The 11,493-nt window shown below is 35.5% G+C and overlaps 1 pseudogene; it reads right to left on the reverse strand.

Moving 5' to 3' along the window:
* Positions 1 to 4,457: 4,457 nt before the first annotated feature.
* LOC141403105 (protein transport protein Sec61 subunit alpha pseudogene) lies at positions 4,458 to 5,327 on the reverse strand (annotated as a pseudogene).
* Between the last annotated feature and the right edge of the window lie 6,166 nt (positions 5,328 to 11,493).

Here is an 11,493-nt window from a genome sequence, read left to right on the forward strand (position 1 = left end):
AACTAATTGTTCCTATTCACTTCTATACAGTTCGTGGTGGAGAGTATAAATATTTCGGTCCGGCCGAACTTATCGCCGTTCTTACTTGTTTTTATGTCAATTCATTCACAAATCCATGAAAACATTTCGGTCTCGGAACTATTTGGAACGAAGGAAACGAATAGAACGATGAAAGAGAGAGATTAGTTGAACTATATGGAACTATATTAAGGGACTAGTTCCTTTTGGGAAAAGGATCTATAAAGATCGATCCGCTCCGGGAACTAGATTGCCCAACTCTAATCCAAATATACTTTAATCAGAGCGAAACGTTAACTGATCCCCTGATGGAGAAAGTTGACACAGGAAATATACAGGAACCTTGGTCTGTACAAAATAAAGTTTATGTAAATTACCAACTTTTTGCGCTAATACGGGAATTTACCTTTATAATAATACTAGCCGACCCGGTCCACGTTGCTGGCCCTTGAAACAGTTTTATGTTACCTTAAGTCAGCAATTGTATTTTTCTTGCATCGCTAATTAGTCGGGATCTGCAAATGACTATAAATAAAAAATCTTCTGATTTGTTTGTGTCGATATGCAATTTTAAGATACCGCCAAAAAGCTTGGGGCATGCATTTATTATCCTTAGATACTCGATCTAAAGCTTTTAGGGAATTTGTATGTGCCATTGTAAATTCGTTTCACTTCTATTTAATATTGCATGTGTGCCCTTCATTCAAATGAATGTCCATTGGCAACATAAGGGCCGACTGTGTAGTCCTTCCACCTTCTAATAATGTATATCTTATGTATCTGATGAAGCTGTAGCTATCGATATGTTGCCTTCTAATTTAAATACTTGCTTTCCAATACGACCAAAGCTTCGTTATGCATAACATCTGTTATTTCCATTGATTTGTAACATATTTAAGAAAGTGGGAGTGGTTGGGTCTTATGGTTTGTAAATTTTACATATATAGCGCATTTAAAAAATAGGACGTAGGGCATAACCCGCACCTCCGAAATTGAACGAAATTTATAGCCTTTTACCACAAAGAGCCATCCCTGTACATCATCTGAAAATGACATGGAAATCGGTTTAGAAGTTTTTGAGATATAACATATTCAAAAAAGTGGGCGTGGGCGGATCTTAGAGCCACAAATAAGTGCCTCGGGTCGGAGGCAAAACCACCATTGTCTATCGAATTAATTTTAGGGCACAGGTCGTCACTGTACATTCTCTGAACGTACAACATACACACATGGTATTTTATATATAATATGTAACTTTATTAAACCTACAAATAGAGTTTTGTCTAAGAGTGAAATGGATATGTAGATTTGGAAGTTTGGAGGGTGGAAGTTCGAAACTGGGTGAATCGGTGGTTGGAAGTTCAGATCTGGGTGGTTTGGAGTATGGTTATTCGGAGGGTGGTAGTTCGAAGCGGGGTGGTTCGGAGGGTGGAAGTTCGGAATGGGGTGGTTCGGAGGTTAGAAGTTCGGAGCTGGGTAGATCGGAGGGTGGAAATTCTGAGCGGGGTGGTTCGGAGAGTGGTAGTTCGGAAGAATTATTTCAATAGTTCGTTTCAGTTTTGCTAACATAGCGTTTTTAAAAATCAGACATAGTGGAGGTATTCCGCCCCTCCGAAATTCAACAAAATTTATAGCATATTTTCACCATGGGTCCTCCCTGTACATTCTCTAAAATGTTCAGGAAAATCGGTTCTGTAGTTTTGTATATGTAACATATTTAAAAAGTGGGCATGCTAATATAGGGTTTTTATAAAATTAGGGCATGTGGGAGGTACTCCGCCCCTCAGATATTAAACAAAATTTATAGCCTATTTTCACCACGGGTCCTCTCTATACATTCTCTGAAATTTTCAGGAAAATCGGTTTAGTAGTTTTGGATATGTAACATATTTAAAAAGGGGGCATGCTAAAATAGAGGTTTTATAAAAGGGCATGGGGGAGGTACCCCCTACGAAATTAAAAAAAATATATTGCCTATTTTCACCACGGGTGTTTCCTGTACATTCCCTGAAATTTTCAAGAAAATCGGTTCAGCCGTTTTTGAGTCTATACGGAACATACAAACAAACATACTAACATACACACATTGTCTTTTATATATTAGATGTAATTTCCCAGCAAAAATACTCATTACAAATTGGCCTACTTTCTCATTATTTTAACTCAGGCATGTCATAGGGAGTAAGTACTTATTTTTTGGCACTTAAAAGTAAATAAAAAAGTACTTAAATAAGTAGTTACGAATTGAAGTAACCAGGGAGTAACTACTTATTTATCTACTTTTTAATGGCCAACAAATAAGTACTTACTCCCTATGACATGCCCGTGTTAAAATAATGAGAAAGTAGGTCAATTTGTAATGAGTATTTTTGCTGGGTTTATTGAAGTCTCAAATAGAGTATAGTCTAAGAGTAAAATCGAGTAACATCGATTTGTAGGGTGGAAGTTCGGAATGGTGTGGTTCGGAGCAGGGAGGTTCGGAGCAGGATGGTTCGGAGGGCGGAAGTTCGGAGTAGAGTAGTTCGGAAGGTGGAAGTTCGGAGAGGGGTGGATCGGGGGTGGATCGGGGGTGGAAGTTCGGAGCGGGGTAGTTCGGAGGGTGGAAGTTCGGAGCAGGTTGGTTTGGGGTGTGGAAGTTCGGAAGAATTAATTCAATCGTTCGTTTCAGTTTTGCTAAGATTTCGTTTTTAAAAACATTGGGTATGGCGGAGGTACCCCGCCCCTCTGAAATTCAAGAAATATGTTTTCACCACGGATCCTCCCTGTACACTATCTGAAAATTTCAGGAAAATCGGTTCGGTAATTTTGGATATACAACATTTTTGATATGTGGGCTTGCTAAAGTAGGGTTTTTAATAAAGTTTGGCATGGGGGAGGTGCCCCGCCCCCTCGGAAACTCAAAAAAATATGTAGCCTATTTTCACCGCGGGTGTTCCCTATACATTCTCTGAAATTTTCAAGAAAATCTGTTCAGCCGTTTTGGAGTCTATACGGAACATACAAACATACCAAGATACAAACATACTAACGTACACACATTGTCTTTTATATATAAGAAGATAATATCCCACCATAATGATATTTTTCGAATGTTCGCCACAGGTTTCGAAAAAGATATTTTCGAACATTTGGCAAATGTTTTTCCTTCACAGGAAACATTATTATTAACACGGGATCCTACGAGAAAACCGCCTTTTTGTCGTCAGGTGTTCATGCAATATCAAATGTTAGTTGGTGGAATAAATGCACAAGGATGCCTCTATCTCGCGGTATATCACATAGGGATCTTGCATTATCCGTTCACCCACGGCTTAATTTTTTTCTGACTTAACGGCAGTTTTTGGACGACCCTTAAGATATTCGTTTTTAGCGAGTGTCGGCCACGATTGAATTCACTAAACCAATTTTTCACAGAGCTATAGGATGGTCCTTTATCGTCATACAAAACTGTCAAACTTTCCAAAAAATATAGTTTCCCTCGTAATAAGTCCAGCTTCCTTAATATACTTAAAACGGAAGTATTATATATAACCATATGCTCAAGTGCCACCACGGGTGCCACCGTGTTCAATGGTATGCACACCCGCCTTACATGCTGAAGTTCGTGGGTTCGATTCCCCGGCCAGAAACCATTAAGTTTTTCTTTGCAGTTTTTTCTTATATGTTTAACAATATAATAGCAAATCGTTATTAATAGCATATTTATTATTGAAATTGAATATAATCTTCAATATCGGAAAATTCTAAATACGCCCAATACATAAATTTCGTCATATCGCGATATTTTAAACGTTTACTTTAACATAAATAAAAAACTAAAATCAAAATTGTTCTGTATAAAAATGTTCAAAAGGCATTTAGAAATCTTAGTCAGTGTGGAAACTTTTTTCACCAAATCGAACTAAAACACGCGTTTTCGTTATCAATACAGTATTCCGCACATGGTACCGGCGTGGTATTTTTGGTTATAGCCTTAATATACACTTTTGATACGAAAAGCATGTGCCTCATCGAAATAATGATTTTAGACCCCAAGCACGTTTTGACGAAATCTGTTTCAATTTTTAATCGATTTAGCGCAGTCCCTCCGTCTGTATGTCGATTTGATCCAAATTTTGGTGCTCGTAATATGTTGCCCAAAATTAGATCAAGTTCCATAGTGATCCATATCGATCCACCCATTCCGTTACCTTCCCCACAAAAGTTCAAAAACATTCGTTAAAATGGCCCGCACGATAATTCTCGAAGAGAGCTACCAATTTGGCCCATACTTCGCGAAGGTACAATTTTTTGCGGCAAGTCCATACTAGAGCTGGCAAACCATCGATGGGAATATCGATATTATCGATGCTTAATTTTTTACGCCATTATCGATAAATAGTTTTTTATATCGATATTATCGAAAATGTTGACATCACCATAGAACGAATAAAAAGATTTCATAGCATTTTTACAAGCTTAAAGAGAATGGCGTGGATGGGATCGGATTAGATGTGACCAACACTTTCAGGTGGCTATAGGGGTTAGAGTGGGATAGAAACGAGCTGGGCCGCCACCACCAGCCCAAGTATCGAGAAGGTTGATGAAGAAGTTACCAAGTTACATTTGAATTTAACGGCCAACATTTGTTCGAGATGATGCTGTTGTCCCGGTCCACACCAGCGTGAATTTCATTAAAAAATTTCATGAAATTAGGTGTTCTTAAATCGAATTACTTACTACAGCAATTTTATGATTTTACTCTACCATGGAGGTTGATGCGTAATTTCATGCAATTTTTTCAATGAAATCACTCTAGTGTGGACCGGGACGTATTGAACGCAATAACACGAAAATCTTGAAAGTAAATGACAACGGCAAAGACGAGAACAGTGAACAGTAAGTTCATCAAGATGGTAAGTTTTGACGGTAGAAGGCTTCACCCAAAGCACGAACCTTATCGTTGCGGGTGGCCATCAAGTGGAACAAGGCAATAACGGCACCTTCGAAATCATAACCCTTTTGCAACAATTCATTCAAAGCAACAGCATTAAACCGGCGGCAAATAATTGGATGATGATCAAAAATCAAACAGCAACACCTATTTCGGACCGATCACCATGGACGCCAGCCATGACATAAACAATGGCTTGGGAGTGTCACCAAGCAATTTTGGCACAAGCCAACAATTTCATAATCAAGCAAGATGTAACAATGGGAGAGATACCCAATTCCATAAGGTTCAGCCGAGTTGGAACTTATGATACCGAACAGAGGCTTGGAAGTATACTGCAGAAGGGCTTTATGACTTCAGGCAATATAATTCCCATGATTAATTTTTGTTTTGTATTAATTAAAACTGTTTCTCTATGTTTAACTAATAACTATTCTCCGCATTCGTCCGGCCAGTCAATAACAATAGAAAGTGAAATATGTAATATTATTTCCCAAAATGATTTCGTCAAATTTGGACGGAACAAATCTCTTCTAACTCCACCTCGAGATCACGCAAACATAAAGACCGAATTTTTAATTTTTTTTCTTTTTTTAATTTTTCAACATTTCAATGGCATACGAAATGTAAACAAGAAATATTTGTCGGTCATTTTGGATTCTAAATAAATAGGGCTGAATAATCTACGATAGTATCGATTTTATCGATATTTTGAAACGGAAATATCGAAAAAATCGAATAGGGCCGATCGATAGTTTGCCAGCTCTAGTCCATACTTCCTTATGTCATGTTCATACCAGCATTTGAATAACGTCGTTCGTTCTCATAATTACGTACACGAATTAACCCGTTCATACGACATGGTACATCATTCACAGCAACATGATTCATATTTTGATAGTTTTTGTTTACTGATTTCAAAGGAAGTTTCAGCCAAAAGACAAGTAAAGTTAATTGATATGAACTGAAAGAATATTTGTCCTTCTTTCAGATATCTATTTAATATTTAATTACTAGTGGTATTGATATGGGTCATTTATAATAAAGTTTGTTTAACTTTACGTTCAATAATTTACCCGGTTAATATACATACCTGTTTGAAAATAAAATTTGCTATCAAATCATCATATCGTGATAAGTTTCTGATTCCGTAAAAAAACCTTATGCGTTGCTGGCCCGTTGTTTGGGTTCTCCGTGTAAACTTTAGTTATCTATCCAGCATTGATACAGTCATAATTAGGCATCCCTCTAGAAACTTCATAATATAAATCAATGTTTTGACATAAATTCATTACAAAATTTAAGATATAAAATCTCTTTTATTGTACCCTTCACCATAAATTGACAGTTTAAAGCACTTTGAGACCCACAGATAATGATCGGTGCACCTCAATTAACATTGCTATATATTGGATTGTTGGTCTCGGCTGCAGAGAATTGTCAGTATAGGTCCACGTTTTGATATAGCTCCCATAGAACGGTACCGGCTGATTTTCGCTATTTTTGAGGATTTAACATAATTATCACACCGAAATGGCTAAAATTTGGTTTTAATGTAATTTAAAGAGGAGAGCATAAATATTCGGATCGACCGAAAGACACGCCTTTTTATTTGCGCTCGGTATGCAACAGTTATATGTTCACGTTTTGATATAGCTCCCATAAAGCAGTACCTCCCGATTTTCGATAGTTTGGAGATATAGTCTTGCAGAGAATTTTCAGTATACGTCCTCGTTTTGTTATAGCTCCCATAGAAGGGTGGCGCATGATTTTCGCTATTTTTGGTGGATTTAACCTCTGGATAGTGACATCTCAAGTTATCGGGATTTTACTGTATTGAAAAATGTGGAGTTGATCGCGCTATCCCACTTATTGTTTAGTGTTTAGAGTTTATAGCATTTTTTAGGCACGCAAAATTATGTATATTATCTGAAATAATAAATGTTTGAACATTTTGTGATGACCGCGAAGTCCATTCAGGGTCAAGACGGTAATTACAGTAGTATTGCAAACAATCTGTAAACAATACGTTCAAAAATATCATGGACTTTAAAAAGCCATATTAAAATAGCTCACGACCGCGCTATCCTAATTGTTCAAGCTAGTGTTCATATCATTTTTGTGTCACGCTTACTAAAATTATGTATATTAATTGAAATAATACATTTTTGAAAACTTTGTGATGACCGCGATCATTCAGGGAAAATAATCTGTAAACAATACGTTCAAAAATATCAAAGACTTCTCATTTTCTTTAAAACATTGTGGGGAGGACCACCGGTCACTACTCTTAGCAGTAAAAAACGCGATACTTCACTTCCCCAACGACCATTCAGGGTCAAGACAGTAATTACCATAGCAATGCAAAAAATTTGTAAACAATATATTAAAAAGTATCTTGAATTTCGCAGTTTTCTTAAACAATTTGTGGGGAGGACCACCGGTCACTACACTTAGCGGGATAGAAAAATAGATTACGACCTATTCTCAGACCTAAAAACTCCACATACAAAATTTCATAAGATTTCCCAATCGATTTTTCGGAATTTCTATATAGTGAAATCTCATGTTATCGGGATTTTACAGTATTCCAAACTATGGCGTTGACCGCGTTATCCCACATATTGAAGCCAGTGTTATAGCGGTTTTGTAGTCACGCTTACTAAAATTAGGTATATTATCTGAAACAATACATTTTTGAATAATTTGGGATGACCGCGATATTTCACTTCCGCGACGACCATTCAAAAAATATATAGCCTATTTTCACCACCGGTGTTCCCAGTACATTATCTGAAATTTTCAAGAAAATCTATTCAGCCGTTTTTGAGTCTATTCGGAACATACAAACATACAAACAAACAAACATACTAACATACACACATTGCCTTTTATATATTAGATTTTAGTTTCATTCATGTTTTCTATTTTTTCTCACAATTTTGGAGTTTTCAGTAGATTTTCAAATTTTTCTATTTTAAAAATTAACGAGAGAGAGACCTGCCAAAATAACTTTTTGGTATACAGACTTTCCGGCAGTCATTTGATTTTTGTTTCTAAATTTGTACGCGAATTTGAAACGATGGACAAGAAATGTAAATGCAATGAAAGAGAAGACAAAATTTGCTATGATTTGAATGTGTACTAGTCGTTAAACCGTTTACTTTTCATTCATATTTTGGAGTTTTTCTAAAAATGTTTGGGTTTTTAATAAATTGTTAAATTTTGTATTTTTCATGTCATAATTAATTTATTTCGATAAATTCTCTCATTTGTTAGAGATGGGACATATTTTATCGCCGTTGTGAGAGTAATTTAAATTGAACAATGTACACAAATCGTTGTTCGTTCTCAATATTTTGTATGGGAAATGAAGTAATTACATCGTAATTTGGGGTCGAACAACGAATAGAGAGCGAAACACCGTCAGTCTGAACAAGGCATTAGATAATGTCGAAAGAGCTCTAAATAACGCTGCGGCACCAACTAAAATGACTGATGAACACGATATCTTACGAACTGAGTGTACGTACAAAGTGCTTACACCTGGGAAGTTTTTGCCGACTCTGAAACTACAATATTCATAGATGAGAAAAAATAAAAAAACTAAAAAAAATCGCCGGAGGGATTTAAAAAATCAAGGTCAAGGTCGCCTTTTTAGGTTTTCAGGATTTTGCATGTCTTTTCGAAATGGGGCTAGATAAATTTTGTAGCAGTTTTATCATTTTTAAGTTCCAAAAGTTTTAAAAAATCCTACGATGACCAACTAAAACTGCCGATGGGCACGATAGGCAGGAGTGACTGAACCAAGCAAAGTTCTTCTCCTCTATTAAACTTTTCATAAAGTACATATTTCCTCTTATTTATAAAGAATTTATTTATATTTCTAAAAATTGTCACTTCATTATCCGCGAAAACCGATGCGTTGTGCCAGCGGTCCCGACCATTACGAATAATCGAGGTTCGTCTGTATTTCTCTCAAACTTAAATCATGTCCAATGACAGACTATAACGGGCATCTGCTTCCCGTACCTTCTTCACAAAGTTTAATATTTTCGCATAAGTGCAGTTTAAGGGCTGTTCGAGGACTGTTTTCCACTGAATCAATATATATTTTTAATTTTTGCGTATCTAAACGTATTACTAGAGTTCTAAAATATCCTACAGTGACCAACTAAAATTGTTGGGGAAAAGGATTTTGGTTGCAATCCCGGCTACTATCCATAAATCCCATCTGTCTAAATCGCACAGGCTGATGCTACTTTTCGATCTTATATACTTATTTAATAAATTGCAATAAATGTAATTTTAATAAAATACTTATAACATTGGCTACAAAGGCCTTCCATTTTATTGGTTTGGTGTATTTGAGTTCAGGATAGTTTATGACGCTGGGTGGGAACATTTAGCACTGCTTCATTTATTTACAAATTATTTTGGAGAATTTTTACACTTTATGGGTCCTTATGTGCTTATCATTTCTTGAGTCAGATTGTGTTTTCTGTCCAATACGATATTTTTCCAATAGTTATGCCTTTACCTATATTATTCTTGCTTGTGTGAGTTGTAGTTTTGTAATGAAAATTCAAATCCCTCTGCTTGTATGTTTTTGTGTCCAATTAAAGAAAATTGCTAAATATTTCTGATTTTATAAAACAATTGTAGCTTTGGTAAAGTCATAATTATTCGTATTTAATTGTATTAGTTTATTCCAATTTAATTTTAGGCAAAATTGATTTAAAAATCTATTTAAGTTTTTCATTTGCCAGTAGACTTAGTGGATGTTTTCTGTTTATTCTACTACTGCTGGACAGGCAGTATTGTAACAAATCATTCGTTGTCAGTCCAGTGAATTTAGTTGCGGCCATTAGCATTTATGCAAATTACCTATTACACATTGATAATTTATGTACATACAATTACTGGCATTCTCAAATTGCATTTAAATGTTATTTATCCCAACGAAAGCAAAAAGGGGGAAAATGAAACATAATTTTCTTTAGTTTGGATTAAATTTAAACATAACAAGTAAAAAAGTATCAGTCGGCTTTACCGACACAGATATACACGGATGAAAAAAGGCCTCTCTAGCATTTGCAACCAGTCCCAAACATAACCTATGTGTGGGTCCAGCAAACAAATATATGTTTGGGTGCAACAAATATTTGTTTAGGTGCAAAGAAATATTTGTTTAGATGAAATATAAATACAAATAGGTACATCCATATTTCAAATATATGCATGTATATGAGAAATTTATAAATGTTATTACCAATAAATTTGGTACAATTTGGATTTGGGTTTGTTGATGGACCTGGAAACCTGAAATTTGGAATTATGGTTACTGTCGGAGTGTAGGATTGAGGAAGTTTTGGAAATTCGTAGTTATGGGTACGAAAAGTACTAAATGCTACTAAGATTGGTACAGTTTGGATTTTGGTGAACGAATAGACCTGGAATTTGGAATTAAGATTACTTTTGGAGTGTAAGATTGAGGTAGTTTTGAAAGCAGTGCTAAACCTAGAAGGTCTCTATGTTTTATTGAATTCAGAATTTCCTAATGTATTGAGGATATATATTACATTATAAATGCATTATTTATCGCGACTACATTATATAATTAACCATAAGAATTCGACCAAGGAATGCAGTATGACAGAAGGTTATAATTTTTAGATTTATGCTTTTCAAAATAGGCAGGCTTAATCCCATAGTCGTTATTTTAATATTTTATTAAGACAAATTTAATTTATTAGTGGGAAAAATTGGTGATGTTTACCAAGGGGTTAGGCAGGGAAGACTATAGTTTCAGATCTCACCACAGATATTCATCAGTTCCCTTGTTACTTGTTTTTCAACAAGAAACTTTTTATACCTAAGTATCAATTGTTGGTATTGCTTAATACAGCAATAAACCAATATTTTCTCGACGGTGCCCGGTCTCACAATTAGGAGGGTTGGCGTTTTTTTTGGGATGACGACTTCTATTTTGCTTTCAGGCTTAATCCCATAGTCGTTGTTTTAATATTTTATTAAAACAATTTTAATTTATTTGTGGGAAAAGCAAAATAGAAGTCGTCATCCCAAATTAAAAACGCCAACCGTCCTTTTTAGATTTATCCATAAATTAGTAAGCTTTTTTGACACTTTTATGTTAGTATATTAAAACCAGCGTACGTAAAAATACTTTAAATAACATTTCCAATCGTTTCGTTTCGTATTTTCCATAGGAACAATACAAAACGAAACATAACCCACGTTGACCGAACTCCCTGTTTAGTTTTGTTTACATTCGTGAGTGCGAACAAAACGAATAGCGAAAAGTTCTCAATTCCACAACAACAGATAGAAAACGAAAAAGTTCAAAACACATGAACGATTCAATGAATGAATGATTCGTTTGAAAACATCAACCACATCAACTGTAGTATGTTCAGTATGTTGATGTTAGCGGTAGGAGGGTTGTTAAGGCTGCCATCAGACCATCTGCTTTTTCACATGTATGTTGTCACTTTGGGTATACTAATACTACAGAACAGCTG

The sequence above is a fragment of the Musca autumnalis genome, unplaced genomic scaffold (assembly GCF_047663935.1).
Source record: "Musca autumnalis isolate F117 unplaced genomic scaffold, ASM4766393v1 scaffold_4, whole genome shotgun sequence".
NCBI classification, from domain to species: Eukaryota; Metazoa; Arthropoda; class Insecta; order Diptera; family Muscidae; genus Musca; species Musca autumnalis.